This window comes from Neopelma chrysocephalum, unplaced genomic scaffold, assembly GCF_003984885.1.
Source record: "Neopelma chrysocephalum unplaced genomic scaffold, ASM398488v2 Primary Assembly neopelma1_77, whole genome shotgun sequence".
NCBI lineage: Eukaryota > Metazoa > Chordata > Aves > Passeriformes > Pipridae > Neopelma > Neopelma chrysocephalum.
In genome coordinates, this window is record NW_020897738.1 from 4,498,300 (window position 1) to 4,511,264 (window position 12,965).

General features: G+C 43.9%; 1 protein-coding gene across 5 annotated transcripts in view; it reads left to right on the top strand.

Annotated features, from left to right (window-relative positions):
* Positions 1–12,965, top strand: part of TMEM132B (transmembrane protein 132B) — a 227,175-nt gene that overhangs the window by 18,495 nt on the left and 195,715 nt on the right. The window lies entirely within an intron of this gene.

Consider the following 12,965-nt stretch of genomic DNA (forward strand, 5'->3'; position numbering starts at 1 on the left):
TTTGGAAATGGTTGTCAGACAACTTTCATTTTCCATGCACAGGCGCACAGTAAACACACACATTTATTTAATACTTTGGAGACAATTTTAGTCTTTCAAATATACGCTGGGTAATTGAAAACAAATGTTAGCTTCTCTTTAATAGTGCTTCACAGTAGTCACAGTGCAGTGTGACCGAGTTTTCATTTTAGTATCCTTCAGAGACATTTGAAGTATGAGGCTTCTTAAATCTGAGCTGACTTAGAGCATGGGGATTTCTCTCTGTAAAATGCATTGCTGCAGTGGTTTGAGGAGAGTCTGCCAAGTTTGTCCCTCCAGGTCGTGCCTGATCTGTTCAAACTGGATGCCCTCTTGGCAGCTGACCGACTTTCTGGGCTGAAATTTGGTAAAAACTTTTGTAGTTTGGGGGCTCTTGTGTGGCACTTTGCAGCTGGGAGGCAGTTGCTTCGCGTGGCCTTGGGGTGTTGTGACCCGTGGCACCATGAGGTGTGGTCATTCAGGGCTCTTCAAGGTCCAGATCCAACCCAGTGGGTGCTGCATCCGTGTTTGTGTTGTGCGAGCAGCGAGGGTGGCAGAGAGGAGCTGACCTGCATTTGGAGCAGGGCTGGAGCTGCTGTGTCAGCAGCCATCCTGCACACCGTGTCCCCAGGGGCCACCAGGCTCCAGGTGGATGCTCAGCAGTTTTGCTGTGGGGACAGGACTCCAGAGGCAGCTTGCCTTGGCTCTGCAGGAAGATCCATCCCTGGGTCACTGCTGTGTGGCTTTTCAGAGGCAACCAAAAGAGAGCAATGAATGCTTTTGCTCCCCCCTGCATGTTGAGTTTTGGACTGGTGATGCTGAGGAGGAGCGGGCCACATGTGGGATGTGTCTTGTCTAACAATTAGTCATCCTAAAAAGGGTGTTTTGGTTCTCTGTTTAATTGCTGCAGAGGAGTGGGCTGCCTCAGAGGTAATTTGTCCTGCTTTCACCCGGGTGTCTGCACGCAGGGGAGTGAGATCCCTGGTCCTGCTGGGTGGAGAGGGGCAGGTGTGGGCACAGCCGTGGGTTGATCTCGATGGGGTTTTCCAGAATTCGACTGGATGGGGTTTTCCACCCCAAATGTGCTGACAGCCCTTGAATTAGTAAGTATCTTCTTTCCCAGCCGTGTCTCTGTGGGGACGTGTCTGAGGTGGGAAGGGACCCTTAATCTCCCAATGCCCTGTAACCACTCTGGGAAGAGGGGCCACTACACTCATCTCTAAAGTACAGAGGGTTTGCTTTCAGCAGAATAAACCATTGCTGAAGAATGGAGCTAATGAAGAGATTTGAAGTGCATTTATCCTTTGAAAAGTGAGTCTAAATATAGTTCTGTGGAGTTTCAATATCTCTCTCTCCAAGACATTTAGATCAAATGTACCCATTTTGAGACTTTTATATTTTTTCCTTTTTTGTCTGTAAACCCTCCCCTGGGAATTTAAATTCTATTTGAGCTCCTTTGGACCCGTGAATCACTTCCAGACAGAAAGGCACTGTGGTGCAACTGGAACATGTGTAATTATGTTAGTGTTCAGCAAAGCAGAGCCCACGTCACCCCCCTCCTATTGTATCACTTCTGGTGTTGTTTTGGGAATAGTAATAATAGTAGTAGTAGTAGTAATAATAATAATAATAATATACCATGAAAGCTGGGGGACCTGACTCAATGCACACAGATAAGAGAGGCTGGGGAAGCAGCAGTCCTTCCCAAGTGCTCCCCTGGCAAGTCTTTACAGTCCTCAGCTTTTTTTTGGATGAGCTGGAAGCATGATCAAGCAGTGACTTCTTTTGTGAGACAGCTGTATCCAGAAAGGCCATTCTCATACACTGAATGAAAATGGAAATTCTTCTCTAAACATCCACATTCATTTGAAAACCAGTTAAGAAATGAAAACTGTCAAGACCTGAGACTGAGAGTCCATCTGGGCCCCTGAAAGAGCTCAATTTTCCCTTTGCTGATCTGGGCCAGGTATATAAATGTGATTGGCAAAACAGCAGCAGAGGTGCCTGGGCTCATTTCTGTTTGCATCCATCCACTAGAGACTTCTTTTTAAGGATTTGCTAGGCTGCTGAATTGTCATCTTACCATAAAAAGGGAAATAAATGCTTTTCTTTGCCCTATGCTGCCAGTTCTCCCAAGATCTGCACCAGAATCAGAAAATTCTTTTACCTGCCACGGTGAAGTCTGAAAACCAGTTTAACTTATGCCTCGCCATGCACACTTTTGAAGAGAAGTGCTGAAGATTTGTTCTGTTTGTTCATTAAGTAAAACTAGCAGAGAAAAGGTCTCATTCAAATGCGTTATTTTCTGAGAGTGACATATGCTGTTGACTCACACAAATATGTCTCCTCTGGAGAGTCCCTTGTGTGAGAAATCTCAGAGCACTTTGTCTTCAGTCCTTAATGAGATTTTTTTTTTTCCTTCAGCAGAGCTATTAAAAACTCTGATCTTAATTCTCAAGAAATGCAAAAGATGTCAAATTATACAAATCCAATATTTGATATGTTAATAACCAAAGAGGCTGTAAGAGGGGGAGCGAAAACATAACCTGAGGTAATGCATTGTCTTCCTGGTGGTGTTTTTCCCCTGGTTGCTGTTTATTACTATCCTTGTTACCTTGGTAGCAGTTTCTGATGTATCCCCAGATAATAACATGCACACAGTAATATGACAAATGTATGGTATATTGGAGCACGTAGAGTACATGCAGGTGAAATGAGGTGTATTTCTTTTTTTTCTTTTTCCTTCTGGTATTCTTGAGGCCATAAAGTCCTCAGAAATAATTTGCTGACTTTCCTTATGCTGTCACAAGGGTGGTGTTTCTGTAACACCCCCAGGGATTACCTTTGAGGGCCGTGTCCTGCTTTAGGGTGCAACACTTGTGGTCCTGGTTTTAGGAGCAGAAATGGCATTTTCCTTTTTATTTCAGCTGACAACTAGCAGCTGTTGTGGCATGTGGCAATTGTGTTTTTCTTCCTTTATCCTCTAGATCAAGAAAAAAAATATCTCAAAGGTGGTATGTGCTCAAGTCTTTGTCTTGCAGGATGTGTATGAAATGGATGACTCGGAAATCTCAAGTTTTGTCCTGCTTTTGGTCTTTTGAAGGATACTCTCAATTGCCAGCTCTGATGGTTTTAATACTTTGTTTCAGCAAAAAGTGAATAAGTGTTTCCTCCTTGGATCAATGTGTGGTGCCAGGCCCTGGATGGAGGGATGGAATGGGGGCTTGCTCAGCTGGATTTATCTTGGTGGGGTCTAAATGAAGCTGAAGGGTTTCAAATGCTGACCCACATCACTTTTTCTTCCCATTGAGACAGTGCCCCTCTCTTAGCAGAGGGAATTGCCATGTCAGCCAGGCAGTTCAGAGCTGTCTTAGGTGGTGGTGTCAGGCCTGTTCCACACCGGGTCAGTTTGGTGTCACAATGACGGTTTTGAAGGTTCCAGTTGTGTTTATGGTGCTCTCCTAAATTGAACAGCAAGTGCTTAGAGCACATAAATGGCAAAGGGCATAACAAAAGCAAAAATCCATGGACAGTATTAAGTAATGAAGTTGGTGCTTTTTCCACAGGCAGGGTTTTCCACATTGTGCCTCCACCCTGACTTGGATTCATTTGGTTGCACATGTCTCTCTTCTGCCACCTGTATATTTTTCATGTTGCCCAACTTATTCCCATGACAGTGAGCAGGAGTTTGAGTCAAGGAAAAATGCATTGAGTAGATTGCCTTCTGGGATTGGTTAGGGATTAGTGGCTCTTTTGGGAGCTTTAAGAGTTAGCTTCCTTTAAAAAAATTTTGTATAAAAAATTGGGGTTTGCGATGCAAAGTTTTATGGGAAGCAGAGAAAATAATAAATCTGACGGGCTCTGCCCAGGGATGTCTTCTTTCTCTGCACTCAGATGTGGCCAAGTGTAGCTGCTGGCATCTCTTAGAATGAGTGCATAAAGACTAGATCTTTAAAAGCTTGTCTAACTCTTTAGGAGTCAAGCTCAGTCCTGCAGGTTGTTGCTTTTCCTTACTTTGCTGCCAGAGGATCCTTGCAATGACTTCGTGAATGCTCAAATGCTCAATGCCTGACTTTAACCAGAGTTTTTCAGCCTGATATTTTCCCCTATTGAAGTCTGCTCCCATCGTGGCTGCCTAGAGCTGAGAGGGAAAAGCAAAGTGTTCCCAGCTTCTGGCTTTTTTTCTGAGCTCGAGGGCACGGCCGTGCTGGGGTGGATATTTAAGCAAAAAACAGCTGTTTTCTGTGAGTAGCAGTGGATGGGAAGTCTTTGGGCATTTGATTTCAAGACGCTTTAGTTTGCTGCTCTTCTGGAGTTATGAAATACTGTAGAAATGCTGGCAAATTAATGACTTGGAAAACAAGCTCTCATAATGAAAATGTCAGAGTTTGGAGACCTGCTTGGTGGCTCGGGGGAGTCCAGTGTTCTTTTCCATTGATTATGAAGGTGCTGGAATGGCTAATTTTGAGCTTTCCTCTGCAATATTTTGTGACATGTTATATACTTGGCAGAACAAATCGGGTCACTGCCTTTACTATCTGCTCGTGCAACGTGTAACTTGTGGAACCAGAGGGCAACATTTGAAATTTGCACAGAAATTGGAATTTAGCTGTGAGGATTTGAGACACTTATTTTGCTTGGATTATGTTCCTGTTTATCAGCATCGGGAGGTATTTGAGCGACCTAAAAATTGAATTCTAGGTTTTGCATTAAAAAAAAAAAGAAGTTAGAATGAGTTTCTCTTTGTGGAAGTTGGATATTGAGTATAGATCTGACTCTCCTGTGTCTGCAGAAAGAGGATAAAGGATAAACCAAGCTTATTCTTAAAAGGCACATCATAAAAAAAGAAATAAGACTTAAAAAAAAGTCTATTGGACTGCTTTGAATCAACAACACTGAAGTGGGAACTTCAGAAACTTTTTAGAACAGATTGTGCTTGCTTTCTTTTATCTCTGTAAAAACTAAAACTTAAAAAAAAAGAAAAACTAGCCACTAATGAAAACACCGAGGCAACTGTTAACTATCATTTTCGACTAAACCATCTAGTGAGGAGCCTGTGGGAGTTGGCTTGAAAAAGGATATTATTATTACATTGCTTTATAGCAATACCAGTTTTTAACCACAGAATCTGTTCTTTAGGCATTAAGTACTGAGGAGAGCAAAGGAAGTGAAGATTCTGAATTACATAAAGCTGATGAAAATACATTTATAGGATGATCTTTCTCTGCTGGTGAGAGAGTAAATGCTAATTTACTCTTGCTGTCTAAACTGAGCTGGAGTAACAGGCACACCTATGGTGAATGTTATGACCTTTGAGTAGTGCTGCTGTGCTCCCTCCCAGAGCTGATAGCATTTTGTGGATCGACAAAGTACTTTCCATTTTCATGAAGACTTTCAAACTCCTCTCTTGAATATATGATTCACTTTGGAGATGTGTAGTTGTCTAACAGAGCAATGGCTGCTGCAGTTAGTGATGTATTTTGAGGTCTTTGAGACTGGACGATGCTATCAAACTCTATGATGTCTGTTATTTTAATTTCATTTTCTGCTCTATACAGTCCTGAAGCCAAATATATCTTCTATTCTGCTAGAGGGAACTGGATTCTTTTTAAGATTTTATAGGCTGTTTCTCTTGTGCAGTGGAATTCAAATTAGGAATTATTCTGTTCTGTTCAGAAAAGAAAATCTGATGTTGGGGTGGAAAACTGGGCAAGGTTCAGTGGCAATAAAACCGTGAGGGAACTGAGTCCATGGCAGTTAGACAGCTGCTGTAAGGTCCTTTGCATACGGATCATAGCTGGGATTTTCGTTCTGGGTCTTAAAGAACACAACCCCCTTTCATGTAATATGGTGTTCCTTTTAAACAGAAAGGTTCCCCTTTAGTCCTCCTTCCACGTCATTCTTGGGGAACAAAACAGTTTAGTCTCAGCTTTGCAAAGAAAAATGAGGGAGGGGCTCCTGTTCTGTGCTCAGAGAACTGGTGTTCGATCACAACCTTTAGGGATGATTGATATGTGCCTGACCATGATGCATTGATCCATATTGATCTCGGAAAACTGATGAGGGGCCCAGGCTTGAGTGGTCCGTCTGCATGGAATCAGATGCAGCCTTATCTTGGTTTAATTGATTATTGAAGGCCTTTCTGGCTTGCAAGCCAGAATGAGCTCTTATTAGATTTGGCCTTTAATGGCAGCACAGTTACCTGAGGGCAGAGCTGCAATGTTACAGCTCCTGAATGTTTACTGGCTCCTCCTTTCCCTCCTTAATGCTGCTCAAGGTGACTGCCGAATCCACAGGCTTTCCTAATGAAATGTAGAAACTGTGTAAATCTTTTTTTTTTTTTTTTTTTCCCCTGTCTGTTCTTTTTATCTCCTATAATTGTTCCCCTTAGGATCGGCTGCATGATATCAAAGATTTTCTTGTGCAGTTAGTTTCAAAATGGCATATTCTGCCTGTGCATTGGTCTTGTGCTGTGGAGGCAGGCGGCTGTGGGCCAGGAAAGACCTTGGCACTGCTCCTGGAGGGCTCTTTTGGAGGCCTTGGTGGTGAGGACATGTGCCACGTGCCAGGTCTACCTCCCTTCCCCATGACCACACGTGCTTGGGTGTTTACAGCTGACTATTCACCTCCCATCTTCCCTTGGAAGTGCTGATGTATTCCCATAATAAAGTCCAATAAGATATTTAAGCACCTAAGTCCCATTACAGTCTGCAGGCCTTCAGCAGACCTGGTTTGGTGAAGCCAAGCTTAAAATATTGGACCACCCCCAAGCTGGTTCCTCAGTGTTGCATCATTGGTTGTGCAGCAAGGTGGGTTCTGGGTGTGAGGTTTGCTGGTCGTTTTGCTGCTTAAAAATTGAAGCAGGTCTGTGCAACTTGGACAAACCTTTCTGGGCTTCTGACTTGTGTAGATTTAGTCACAAATTCAGAACCAAACACAGAAACAGCTGAATGAATTTAGCTGGATCAAATTTTCGAGGAGGCTGACAGAAAGAGGATAATGGAGCTGTTCTGCTGTTTTGAATAGGTTTCATATGCCTGCAAGCTCTGGACTTTTTTGGTTTTGTTGAATATATCCTACCTGTTGTAAAGCAATCTGGCCTTGTTGTAATAAATGCTACAGAGCTCTGTACTGTGGCTCCACAGCAACACAAGAAAACTGGGAAAAAACATTCCTGGCTTTCAGCAAGCCTGTAGAGAGACTGAGTTGCTATGGGTTGTGTTCTTGCATGCGCCACTGTGAAATTAAAATACCAAGAAGTAAAAAAACTAACCAACAGCAGCCATTCCAACCTTATTCCTGTCTTGTTCTGCTAAGTTACAGTAGTGATAACTAGAAAAGTTCTTTTCAGCTGTCTTCCTGTGTTCCATTCAGAAAAGCAAAGCAAATAGTGTTGCTTTTTAAAGAGTTTTTTACGCCGTGGATGTTCTCCTGCACTGATCTTAAGTTTGAACTGCCAACCATGGGAAATAATATTTATTTAATAAGCCACCACCATCATGAAATCCCTTTGGACTTAAGGAAAAGATGTGTAGAATAGAAATTAAATGTAGCAGAGGTAAACAGAAATTTAATAAGGTTCTATAGGAATTCCTGTACAAACCTAAGGAGTTTAATAGAAAAGGGGTTATTTTAAGAGGTTATTTTTAATCATCCTCTGGAACTCAAGAGCACGTTTTTAATTAAATTATATAGGATGGGTAGGAAAAAAAAATAAGGAAAGATGACTAATTTTCTATTAACCTTTATTCAACTTTTTCATAAAATGAATTAAGTTAATGACTCATTTCTGCTTGTGTCGTCTCGGTGAAAGCTCATATTTACAAAGTTTAAACTGTCTCCAGTATTTCCGGTCAGTTCTGTCCTTCCACCCCTCCCAACAAGGTCACTCAACAGAAAGATGAACCTATAGAAAACATGAGCCTATAGGATGCTAAGCCCTGCTGAGCCTTTGATTTATTGTGGGACCGTGAGGTTTTTTACCTTTTATTTATTTATTTTTTTAATTCTGATTTGTGTGATTGTCCTGGGAAAGAGGAGAGTCCTGAATTCCAGGTTCCTCCAGACTGGCTTGAAATGGGTAACTAAAAGAACCTGCTTGGTTCTGACCATCAGCATGTGGAGCCATATGGACCCTCCGGCTTTTTTTTTTTTTTTCCTCCTTTTATGGCCTTGTTGGATTTGATTCTCTGTGCTGCTTTAATAACTGTAAAATGCAGTAATTAAAGAAAACTTGAGAAAGTCGTCAACCTTCTGGACACCAGTAATTTTTTGCTAGGCCGGGTAATGATTGCACTCACATGGGCCATTGGTCTCTTAAATGAAATTTCATCCCGTGCTTTGAAAAAACACTCGACGTTTCCTTTAGTACGAGAGAAACCAAGCCCACAGATACCCCCTTGAAAATGGCTTCATTAATTAATCCCACGAGGCTCATCAATGTTGCTGGTGTCTCCATTAGTTACACGCAGAAATAAAGACAAATGGCTCTTGTTAACAGTCCCAGGAATGCATAAATCTTGCTTGTTTATGGAAGAAGGCAACACAAGGAGACATTGTGTTACGAGGCTTTTTGTTTGATTTATGGCGTGTTGCCTTCCTCTGCCATCACGGATTTAGGGCAGAAATGTGTGGATGGGTGCAGCACCCTACCAAATGCACCTCATTTGATCTCACACTGTGAGATTTCCAACTGTGGAAATGTTGGTTGGAAGGATCTTCTGGAGGTTTCCAGCCTCCTGCTTGGAGGACAGTTGCCTACATGAGCAGTGGTTTTGCTCATGTGAGATGAGCCCCAAAGCCCCTTCCCCTGGAATGGGGGTTCATCCTCTCCCTGGCACCTGTTCCTGTGCTGTCTCTGAGGGAATACCTTCCTGACCATCAGACTAAGTCTTCCAAACTGTGACTTGTAGCTGTTGCTGCAGTTTTCCTGACAGATCCCCTTTTGGGATCACTTCATCTGATCTTTATTGCACTCAAATTGAGCTGGTTCTGCTCTCTCTGGTCCTTGCTGACCCGTTATCACCTTCCCTTTTCGGATTCACTGCTGAGGCTCCCCCAGTACAACAGGGTGAACAGTACATAATTTCCTGAAAATATCTTGGGTTTTCAGCTGTCACAACTCTCTTTGCCCTTCCATTACAGCCCTGCTCATCTTTTGTTGCTTGTCTTATGAGAGCACCATTCTTCTCGCTGGGGAGGAGCTGCCTGGAGGTGCTGACGATGGCTGTGTTCATCCTCTTACCAGAAGGCTGGACTTTCCTGAAAGGGTGCAGAAGGGTACCTTTGAAAATCAGTTTGCAGCTCTGTCTTAGAAAATTTTGGTTTAATTTTTCTCTGTGACTGAGCAGTGCTTCATGGAATCAGAACTCCTGGAAATCAGCAGTGCAGTGGGAGGGGACTGTGGCTGCTCCAATTGTCGCTCATTCCTCAAACAGTGCAGGAAGGAATTTCCTCTTAATTTTGAAGTAGAGGAACAACCACTCTGTGTAGCTTGTTTTAACAGTTCATGTAATTAATTCTGCTCTTTTAGCTGGGGTTGCTATTTTTGTCAGCCCTGGACTTGCGTACTGCTGTAGTTACAGCTCTGGGGCAGACCTCCTGTTCCTCCCAGTCCCGAGTGTGAGGTAGAGCTCTAATTATATTTACAGTTAATTCACAGTTCAGCGAGCGGAGCTTGGGGCCAGTTTCACAAGTGCTTCGCTTTGTTACCAAACTGCTAATAAATATGGGGAGCCTTTGATAGTGAACATAGGCAGCAAAATCTTAACAAGGGTGGGAACTTGTGTGTTATAAACTCCATGCTACAGCAGCCGATGAAAAGCAGAGCCCTGCAGAAGGAGCACACAGGATATCGCAGCACATCCATCACAAAGATGTTGTTTTACTGAATCACGGTTTAATTGGTGTGTAGGCTTTGCTGCTCCCTTTTGAATGTTTAATGGTTACTGAGGTGTTTAGATGGAGGAGAGTAGGAGATAGTCTTGTGTTTTAAGTTATTAGGCTGTGATCAGGAGATGTGTGTTAAGTCCTGCACAGTGGCTGGGCTCTGAATTTCAGCGGACGCTTCATCTGTGCGTGTCTCAGTTCTGCAGTCACAAAGCAGAGATAATGTTTGCAAGATTAGGCTGCCATCCCAAGTCCTGCCTGGCTGCCTCCAAGCCAGACGGAGGGGACTCCTGCAGCTGACAGCTCCAGCTGCCTTCTCTCCCCCTGCCTGGCCCAGGGCAGCCCAGCTGGCTGGGCCACCACGAGGCTTCTGCCTTCCCGTGCCAGGCAGGCACCACACGGGCAGTGCTGGCAATAGCTGGGGTGGGCAGCAGGGCTGGGGGGTGCCACCAACCCTCCCTCCAAGTTGTTCTGTTGGAACATGTTAAGCCAGCTCCACAGCTGAAACTTTCCTGCTAAGGTAAGCCCTGTGCTCTGTTTGCCTCGGGATCTGTGTTAGTTCCATCCCTGAGCTGTCCCTGAGTTTCCCTGCTGTGAGACAGTGGCTCTGCAGGGAGGAATATCCCAGTCTTTCCCTTCCTTCCCTCTTGCCATCCATGCATGGAAGCTCCCCAGTTGAAATCTGATTCTATGCAACTTTTTTCAAAGCAAACTGTAGGAACAAGGAATAAGGGGAGAAGAGGTGGTTTGGATGATGGAAGACTTCTGTGCACATCTGTCTTACCTACTGACTTAGTCAGCTTTCACTCCAGCACCTCCATCTCTGAGGGCTGAGGCTTCTTCTTTCTCATGTCTCCCCAAAGGTCTTGGTACATTTCTCTGTCAGTTTTCTCTTTTTGAAGCTCAGCAGTTGGAGCTGATGGGATTTCAGACCAAGCAATGCCAGCCTTGCCCATCAGTGGGAGCATTCTCAGGGTGTTGAAGCTGGGGTTAACTGTGAGATTTTGTAGCAAACACCACAGCTGAGGTCAGTTCACCAGACCAGTTCATTTTGTTATGGAAATATGCACCAGTGAGGAGGAGGAAGGGTATGGTACAGCCCAGCACTTAGAAAAATCGTGAATCATTGATTTGTCCCACTGGGATAGTGGATATATAACGTGGCATTGTTATGCCTTGCTTTCCTCCCAAGGATAAGCTGTGCATCGATTGGAAACTCATCTGTATTTTCAAATGTCTTAGCCAGGCTGTAGGTGTTGAAGAGTTTTTCGGCGAGTACAACAAAATGTCAAAGTTATTTTCTGCATTAAGCCCTCTCCCTCTACTAAAAATTCCCTCCTGCCTTGACTCTGTGATATGGATATCGATGTTTGTATTTTGACTTTGTTTATAGGCTACTGGGCCAGATCAAAGGGAGAAATTGGACATAGGCAGTAGGCAAAAGCTGCCCATTAAGAGATATGGAAGTCGTGCAGCTTTTCTGCAGCAGAGCTATGCAGAAGGCTAAAGCCTTGTAGGAACTTATTGCTCCCAAATCCGCCCCTGACTGCTTAGAGCGAGCACGTAATTTAGGTCAAATTGTGCAAAAAGTGAAGAAGAGCCCCCTCTGTCCCTGCTTTTTGCCTTCTCTGCTGATTTGCATTCTCCTACACCTCCCATGACTGTTTGGCATTTCCTGGGAATCTGAAAGTAGTGTGTCCATGTGCAGGAGGTCTGTGTGTCCCTGCTCACCTGCCCTGTGGTGATGGGGCTGGTGTTATCCACTGTGCAGAACTGAACACCATGCAGTTTTCCTTCATTTCGGGGTTATTTGTGTCCCTCACTAAAATACCAGCTTACTTTGCTTGATCAAATGCCAGGATTGAGTGGCAGGGAGGCACAAAAAATGAACTCACCTTATACAAAATCGTTACTCTGTGTTTACATTTCCATGCTGGTTGCCAGCCACAGGTTCCCTACTAGGTTTTATCCAGGTATTATCTACTGTATTTATTTAGGGTTTGGATTTGAAGCAGGGTTTGAATGCCATTGCCCTGTACGTGCTGACAGAGAAAGAGCGAGTGCCTCAGGTGCACTGATGTCCCATTTCTGAAAGCACTGGCCATGGATGTGTCCACCTGTGAGTTACTGCAGTGGAGGAGAGGGCAGAGCCAAAGCTGGAGCAGCTGCTGGTGAAGCTCTCCATCTGCAGACAGCTGGTGGGGCTGGTTGACATGTGTTATGTCCCCGTGGACCAGCTCTAAGCAGCTGTCATGGGAAAGAGTGACCTTTTTTCCCCTCTCTTTCCTTTTTTATTTTTACTTTTTCCTTTCTTTTCTTCCTCTGTCCTGCTCTAGAAGCAGATCATTGTAAATCACCAAAAGGATGGGGCTGATATCAAGCTGTACCTGCCGTATCACTAATTATAATTAACCATTACAGAGGGAATTATATTGGGAAGGCAAGCTCTGAGCCATTGAGTCCTCACTATTATTTAAACTCTTTTGGTGTCTGTTTTGCTCTTGAGAGTCAGAGTTGAGCTCTTAAATCACTTCGAATCCTTTTGGACAGAACAGTTACTGAAGCCGGAGGCTTTTTTACAAGACCTTGTATTTGTGAGGTTTCCCTGTGATGCACAGAGGCATTTGTAGGGTTGTAGCTTATATGTTTTAATGGAAGAGACATGGCAGTGATTAATAACTTGGTCAGCCCACGCTGGCCCTTCCACTTCTAAGGCAGCAGAAGATGCAAAATGCTGTGCAGAGAAACATATCTCCTCTTGGGATGCTGGGCTGGGAATGCCTGGTGAGGCTGGACAGAATACCACGTAAATAGTACAATAATGCTGCTTAACTGAGGGGTTTATGTAACTACAAACGAAAGTTTTGGAGTTGCATAAGAGCCTTTATAAAACTGTGAGTTCTTCCCAGACTTGAAAGGTTTAAGCACAGAGTGGAGCTCTTTAATAAGCTCAAATCCTTAATTGTGGAGTGCCAGGACCGTCCTCATGTCGTGAGTGTGGAGCTGTGAGTTGTTGCAGGTCGTGTACAGTGACAGTGAGCACGTGTTGAGAGTGCTGG